The 6,746-nt window shown below is 43.6% G+C and overlaps 1 non-coding gene across 1 annotated transcript; it reads left to right on the plus strand.

The window, feature by feature from the left end:
• The first annotated feature begins 5,715 nt into the window (after positions 1-5,715).
• trnav-uac (transfer RNA valine (anticodon UAC)) lies at positions 5,716-5,788 on the plus strand. Its single transcript has one exon. It is a non-coding gene; the product is annotated as a tRNA-Val (tRNA).
• Positions 5,789-6,746: the final 958 nt, after the last annotated feature.

Here is a 6,746-nt window from a genome sequence, read left to right on the forward strand (position 1 = left end):
CAGTTTGGATAAAAAGCGAGAAAGAATGTGTTTTTGTCTGTTCCTCTATATGGAACAATGCTAATTACAACCTAACTGCCGACGCTACATTACTAGACAATCAAATGATTTGCTGCACACACATTTGAGGGTTCATAACAATTTCTACTCTTTGCATTCTAATGACACTCAAAAGTCTTAAGTGTCCTCCACTAAAGAGTAGTATTTAATGAAATAATAAAGTGGTAAATATACGTAGCCCTCGCCTGGTCCGAGGTGTTTTTCTCCAGTTTTAAAATTTCATCTTCTCTAAACGGATTTATAAATTCTGTTTATGAATTCTCTTTTGTTTGTTCTGTTTAGCTGATAGTGCGGTTGCATTTATTGTAACTTAAAGGAAGAAATAAATGTTTGGAGAGGGAGAAAACAGAACTAGATATAATGGAATAACTTCTGGACGAATGGGTCATTTCTTAGGGACACAGTGTGTGTGTAACTGTGTTCTTGCAACATACTGAGGACCAAAATCCCCATCCTACTAGCAAAGTGAGGACATTTTTGCAACTTCAAAGGACTGTCTGAGGGTTAAGACGCAGTTTAACGGTTGGGGTTAGAATTGGGTTTAGGTTAGAGTGTGTGTTGGGGGTTACAGGGTTCGTTGGAGGGCTTTGGGTTAGCATAAGCAGCGTGGGTATGCATTATGGCTAAAGGTCCCCACAAAGATAGAAGTACAAGTGTGTGTGTGTGTGTACATGCATGTGTGTGTGTCTGTGTATTCCCCCTGAGATCGTCCCATCTTGAATCTGCTCACACTGAGGGTTAGAGGTGTTGTGTAGGTCTGCTTCCTGTTGGACGCAGCTTAGTGAGAGTATGGACGGGGCGGAGGACATCGCTCCCTGGATGCAGGCGTGAAGTCGGGGATTTTCTGCTTCAGTTAAATATTCAATTTGTGTCCAAGTCTTCAACTAATTGCAAGTCGAACTTGTAAATGAAAAACTTTTACCACGCCATAAAGTCCCGAGAGCACCGGATCAAAACAACTGACTGGTGGAGGCCCCCACTCCCCGCCAACATTCCCACACACACTCCAACAGCACAAAGATTGGACTTTCATCAAGCAGAATTAATCTTTGTGATTTTTAAAATCTGATGTACCCAATGGAGATCTGAGGATGTCAGTTTAAAAACCTCCCAGTCATGTAGCCGAAGACGTCTGTGGTTTTGGTTTATTAAACTTGTAGTGTTTTGCTCCTTCTAATATTAACGCCGTCGCCATGATTACGCCACCATCAGGCCCCCGCCCAAGCACCAGTGGCTGTGTTGGCACCAGAGTGCCACTGTGGAAACACTGGTGCCACAGACTTATGATGTAAAAGCTCTGGTTTCCTTCCAAAGGCCAGTTGGACAGTTGGGGAAAATAAAAAAGTTGTGGAAAAAGAGCAGCATCCCTGCTCATCGTTGCAATATTTAAGATTAAGATAGAACTTTACGTATCCTGAAGGAAATACTTGTGCTACTATTTGCACCAAGAACAACGCATAAAGAGAAAATGAGGGAATTTCACAGTAAATCTTGTGTTAAAGTGTCAAAATAAAGAAAATATAACTTATAAGCAGTAGCTTGTCCTGCAGAACTGGGTACAAATGTCTGAGCAGTGTTGTTGTGGAGGGCTGCAGGGCCCTGAACTTCACTTTTGCTCATTGTTTCATGGCCTCTCATATATTCCCTAAACTGTTTTAAAAAGGGTATAACCTTCCTATAGATAGCGCATGTATGTGTGTACGCTGAGATAGACTACTGGCCTGTCCGGAGTGTATTTCTGCTTCTCTATAACAGCTTCAACAACATTCACAAGTTTTAAAGCTTCAATATTGGCTGTTTACCTGCACTTATAAAGTCCAGTTTTAATCAGACTAATGCCATGAATCATTTTTCAGGTGTCAGGGAGACAAATACTCATCCATATTTGCTCTACACTCTCTGTTCAAGCTTTATTGTCCCAAACACAAAGATAAATCACTAGTACTGTTTGTTTTCCAATCCATCAGAGGATCATTTTAAGCGCTGCTTGGTCATCATAAAAATCACCTGGGACCACCTATCAAAAGAAAAGTAATAATGTTAATTCTTAGCTGAGCTCCTTAATGTTGTTTGTCTGATAGAGGAGCATCTCAAGGCTTCAGAAAATATAGCCAGAAATACCAGAAAACAGTTAAACTTACAACATTTTCGACCAATTAGTGCTAAAAATCTTCATTTATTAGATTCCACTTATAATTCCAGTCAAACCTATTGGTGGAAATCCCAAGTGTTTCCTGGTGATGATGAGCGCGGCGCCGAGGAAAACTTTGATGCTGAGCTTTCTGATCCCCGCGAGACTTCCATGTTAATAAATGAGATCTCCTGCAAAGCAATACTGCTTTAACCCTATGTATAATGTATGAGGCAGAGGAGAACAGCACTAAAAAGGAGGAATCATCTAGGCACACATAAGTGCCAGAATCCAATCTCGGCTCCATTAGTGCAGGACAAATCCTATACTGTGAGAAGGGGTCTCCATATGTTTCAATGAGGGAGCTCAGGAAACCATTATGGAAATGAAAGGGGACAAATCACATGATACAGATCACTGAGTAAAGCAGGAACAAAATCAGGGTGCGGTATACTTTAGGTAGAGTCAACAAAGGAAGGCTGAACCCCGCACACTTGCCTCCTCAGACTTCTAATAAACTCTTACAGAGAGGAGAACAGCTTGAGCTTTCCATTACTCCACGTTTGTGCCGTCACGTATCTACAAATTATTCCGCTTTTGTTGTTGCGAAGATCAGAGATTACAGAGGCGTCCTTACGTTTTCACGGCTCTGGCATCTTCCACATGACACGCGGCGTATTTGATCACGTGTCCTCCCATTATCATCATCTCTCCATCTCGGCGAGATGCGGAACTCATTGGAAGTGCGCTCGGAGTCACAACTCCTGCAGAAGGTTACGGAAGAAGACAATTTGTCTGTGTTTTCCAATGAGTTGGCGTCACCTCCGAGCATATGCTCCATCACTGTAGATACAGATCCTTACAAACAATCTCGCAAATGCTAATTGAGGTAATTAAAGCCGCAGCGTCCCGAGGAAGCAGGTGCAGGTGGTAGGCATTATTCATGTCCCCTTGCCCTTGGAGGTAACCCTCTCAATCTACCGGGGTAAACAAGACAGACAGGGGTGCCATTTCCACTAACTTCTTTTGTGAACAGACAAAAAGCTGTTTTCCCACTGGTCCTGGTGTCATTCTTACTCATTTTCCGGCCTCAACAGCGTTATTTTCTTCCGCAACGCACATTTTCAAGCCCCGTCGATAAATTTGTGGGGCTCCCCATCAAAATTTCTTTGCTGGCTGCATTGTCAGAATGTATGAATGACAACTGATGCTCGGCACTTTCTGTTACCGGGGAAACAAATAATTAGCAAAAGGGAAAAGTCGCCGAGACTCCTAGAGCTTCTCCGAGATAAATCGGACTCCCAAGAATGTCCTTCAATTTTCTTTTTTGGAAATGCAAATACGCTCACCTGTCACCATAACAAAGGCCTTATTTACATAAGACAGTGATTAGATTAATACTCATTAGAAAATATTTGTGTCCCTCCTGCCCAGAGCAACCCTCAGGCAGCCAGGCAACAGGAGCCACGGCAATTAAAAACGGGAACGTGTCACTCCGCATCACCCTGTGATGACGCCATATTGGTCCTTGTAGATTAAACACACAACACAGCTGCGACTTGCGCCCGTGATCGGGAGGTTAGCCGTCTGTGGCGTGCTGGCTGTAATATGCAGCGAGAAATCCTTGCCGGAGGTTTCGGCCTTGGCGTGCAAACCACTTGGGACCACCCAACAAATGCCCTTTTGTACAGTAAACCTATCGAAACATCATGATAGCATTCAGCGGCGGGGGCTTAATTTTGTGGAAGAGCAGTAAATTATAGTTAAGTATCAGCGCAGCTTAACGTTAGCCGCAGCGCTACTATAACACTGTATTCATAAATCCACCTCTAATCTATTCTCAGGCCGTGCAAGGATACATTCATGAAAAAAAGATCTTGTACCTTTGCAGTCATTAATTCTGAAGGGTGTAATTAATGGCTGCCGCAGGACTTTAGAGTACGAGTGGTCGGAGAGACTGGAGGGGCTGTATACTGTAAAAAAAATACACCACAGTTCAATTACAAGGGATCCCGTCCTTAGAAATATAGTAAACTAGTCAAACTTCTTCTCATTGCTGATGAAGAGAAAGTTGAGTTTAGATGTTCTGCATCTCAAGTTTTCCGCTTGCGACACGTCTGAGTGTACGACAGGGCTCATTGAGACGGGACGTGACTAAGAAAGGGAGGAAAACGTCAGAGAACTTTTGGTTTGATCGAAAGCAGTGGTTTGAAGGGAGGGAGCGTGTCAGATTTCTGCTGCTTTTGCTCAGATTTTATAATGGCTTTAAGAGACCCTTCATTTCCTTTGCCCAAATCCATATCACTCAACTCAGTCGTGAAAATGGAAACTACTTTTGTTTCCCACAATTCACTTTCGCTTAGGGCTGTTTTTATTGCTCGATCTTTAAAGGGAAAAAAGCCAGGCAAATAAAAAAGGAATAAAAACAGCTAAGATGAGGACTGCACATTCAAATATGTTTCAAGTATGTAAATGGATCAAGAGCACGACGTGTCCTATATGTGCATGTGATCCTCGTTATGTCCTGTTTTCCATCTGTTGAGACGCCTTTGAAAAATAATGATCCTGATGACCGCCGCATAATTGGGTCTCAGGAAGTCACCATTGCTGACTGTCATTATAATTCAATGTATTCAAGCCACTTTTTGAATCGTTTCAGACAGTGTTTGGTGCTCCATTAGCTACAGCTTACGATCATTACGATAAAAGGAGGAGGAGGGGGGGTTACTTTAACATGCCCGTGTTCTCGGTGTTTGGCCCGGAGGGAGGAACATCAGAGAATTGTCGCTCTCTCAAAGACTGAGGAAACTTTATGCGCGGTCTGAGGCGACTTTAATTATGCCCGTCGTAAAGCCCCCCCCTTCCTTCGCCATGGAGGAGATGAAACTCTGATCTCTTCTATCTGGGAAAAGGTTCCTCAGATGTTTGTCATGAGATGGCTGCTGGCAGCCGCTGATCTCTGTGACCATGGAAATCAGCCCACTGCCGTCTGTCACTCAGGCCTCTTTGCCAACACTGCTGCCTGTGCTGCTGCTGCTGCTGTGCTTCCTCCCCCCTCCCTCTGCCTCTCCACAACCAACTGCTTAGGCCCCGTTTGTGCAACGTTTTCAGAATTCGTAGCTAAGCAGTTCTCTGTGCAGACGACGACAATGTGCTGAAAACCATCTCCGACCAAAGTACGGTGTAGTACACATGCCAGGCCAGTGGGGGGCAGTAATGAACCAGATGTGGTCGTAGCAGTGAACATTTTCACAACAACGATTTAATGGTGAGCAGGTTTTCCAGTAGCCTGCTGATGAAGTGGACTTGCTTCTATGAGCAACCTCGATCTCTAAAACTAAGACTGGCGGATCCAGAACTACTTGTGCTAAGTTGCCTGCAGCCTGAAATCGATGAAAATGCTCTGTTTCGCGTTTACACCAGTCTGTTTGCTCCATTTTTAGGATTTCTAGTATAAACAGCCAAAGGAGAACTAAGGTTCTGCGTTTTCGCCTGTAAAAAGTGTCGTGCAAATGGCCTCCAGTGGTTCTGTAGTGTAGCGGTTATCACGTCTGCTTTACACGCAGAAGGTCCTGGGTTCGAGCCCCAGTAGAACCATGTATATTTTGGTGTGTAGCTCAGTGTGGGACCTGGAAGCTTTGTTTGTGGTCCCAAACAAGCTGAATGTGGGCTGGTAGGAGAGGTGCTGGGACATCTGGACCAGTTGCCGAGGTGCCGTTGAGCAAGGTCTTCAGAAATCTTCAGAGCTCAATCTGCCACGCAACCTGAAGCATCACTTGTGTACTTTTTATGTTTCTGTACCTTTATATGTCCTCCTTGTGTCCTTACCGCACCAAGGGGGGTCAGATTCTCAATTTCTCTAAAGTACCTGCAGAAAACCTTGAAAGTTTGGGAAAATTATAGGAGAATGTGCACAAATTCCAAAATCAAATTATTTCTGAGGGCTTTAACTATGTTTTTAATTCAGGGATTGTGAGTCTTACCTGATGGCTTTAGTGTTGGAAAGCTTTTGCTTGAATAAAGGACCACAACAGGGCAATTTCCATGAAATATGGTTCATCTTGAGCAAAATGACATCTGGGTTATTGTGCAGTGCCGGTGTAACAGCGCACTTTTTAAGTTTTTTTTTATTTTTTATTGTTGTTACTCTGTTAAGTGCCGTCATTAGTGCCTCTTGGATCAATGTGCTAACCCGACATCCATATTTACCTGAGTGCAGAGGGGCATTACCGGCGACGCCGTTGGAGTAAAAACTGTTTTAAAGACGCTAACAGCCACGTTAGGTGTCTTCTCAAAGCTTTTGTAGATTTATGCAAAATCTAATCGAGCGATTTCCAACCAGCCAATTCCTGACACATTAATCAGTCAAGCAAAATATCAAAAATGCTGTCCCCTGGCAGTCCGGAGCTCATTTTTTTATTTAAGTAGACGCTTTATGCAACTTTTATTTTGCCTCTTTATTTGTTGCCTGTCTGGCAGCAGCGATTTCTTATTTCTGACAGTGAAAGTCAGAGAGGCTCAGGTTGTTGTCAATAGTGATTAGAGGTGGCCGCCA

Source organism: Takifugu flavidus, chromosome 4 (assembly GCF_003711565.1).
Source record: "Takifugu flavidus isolate HTHZ2018 chromosome 4, ASM371156v2, whole genome shotgun sequence".
Lineage (NCBI taxonomy): Eukaryota > Metazoa > Chordata > Actinopteri > Tetraodontiformes > Tetraodontidae > Takifugu > Takifugu flavidus.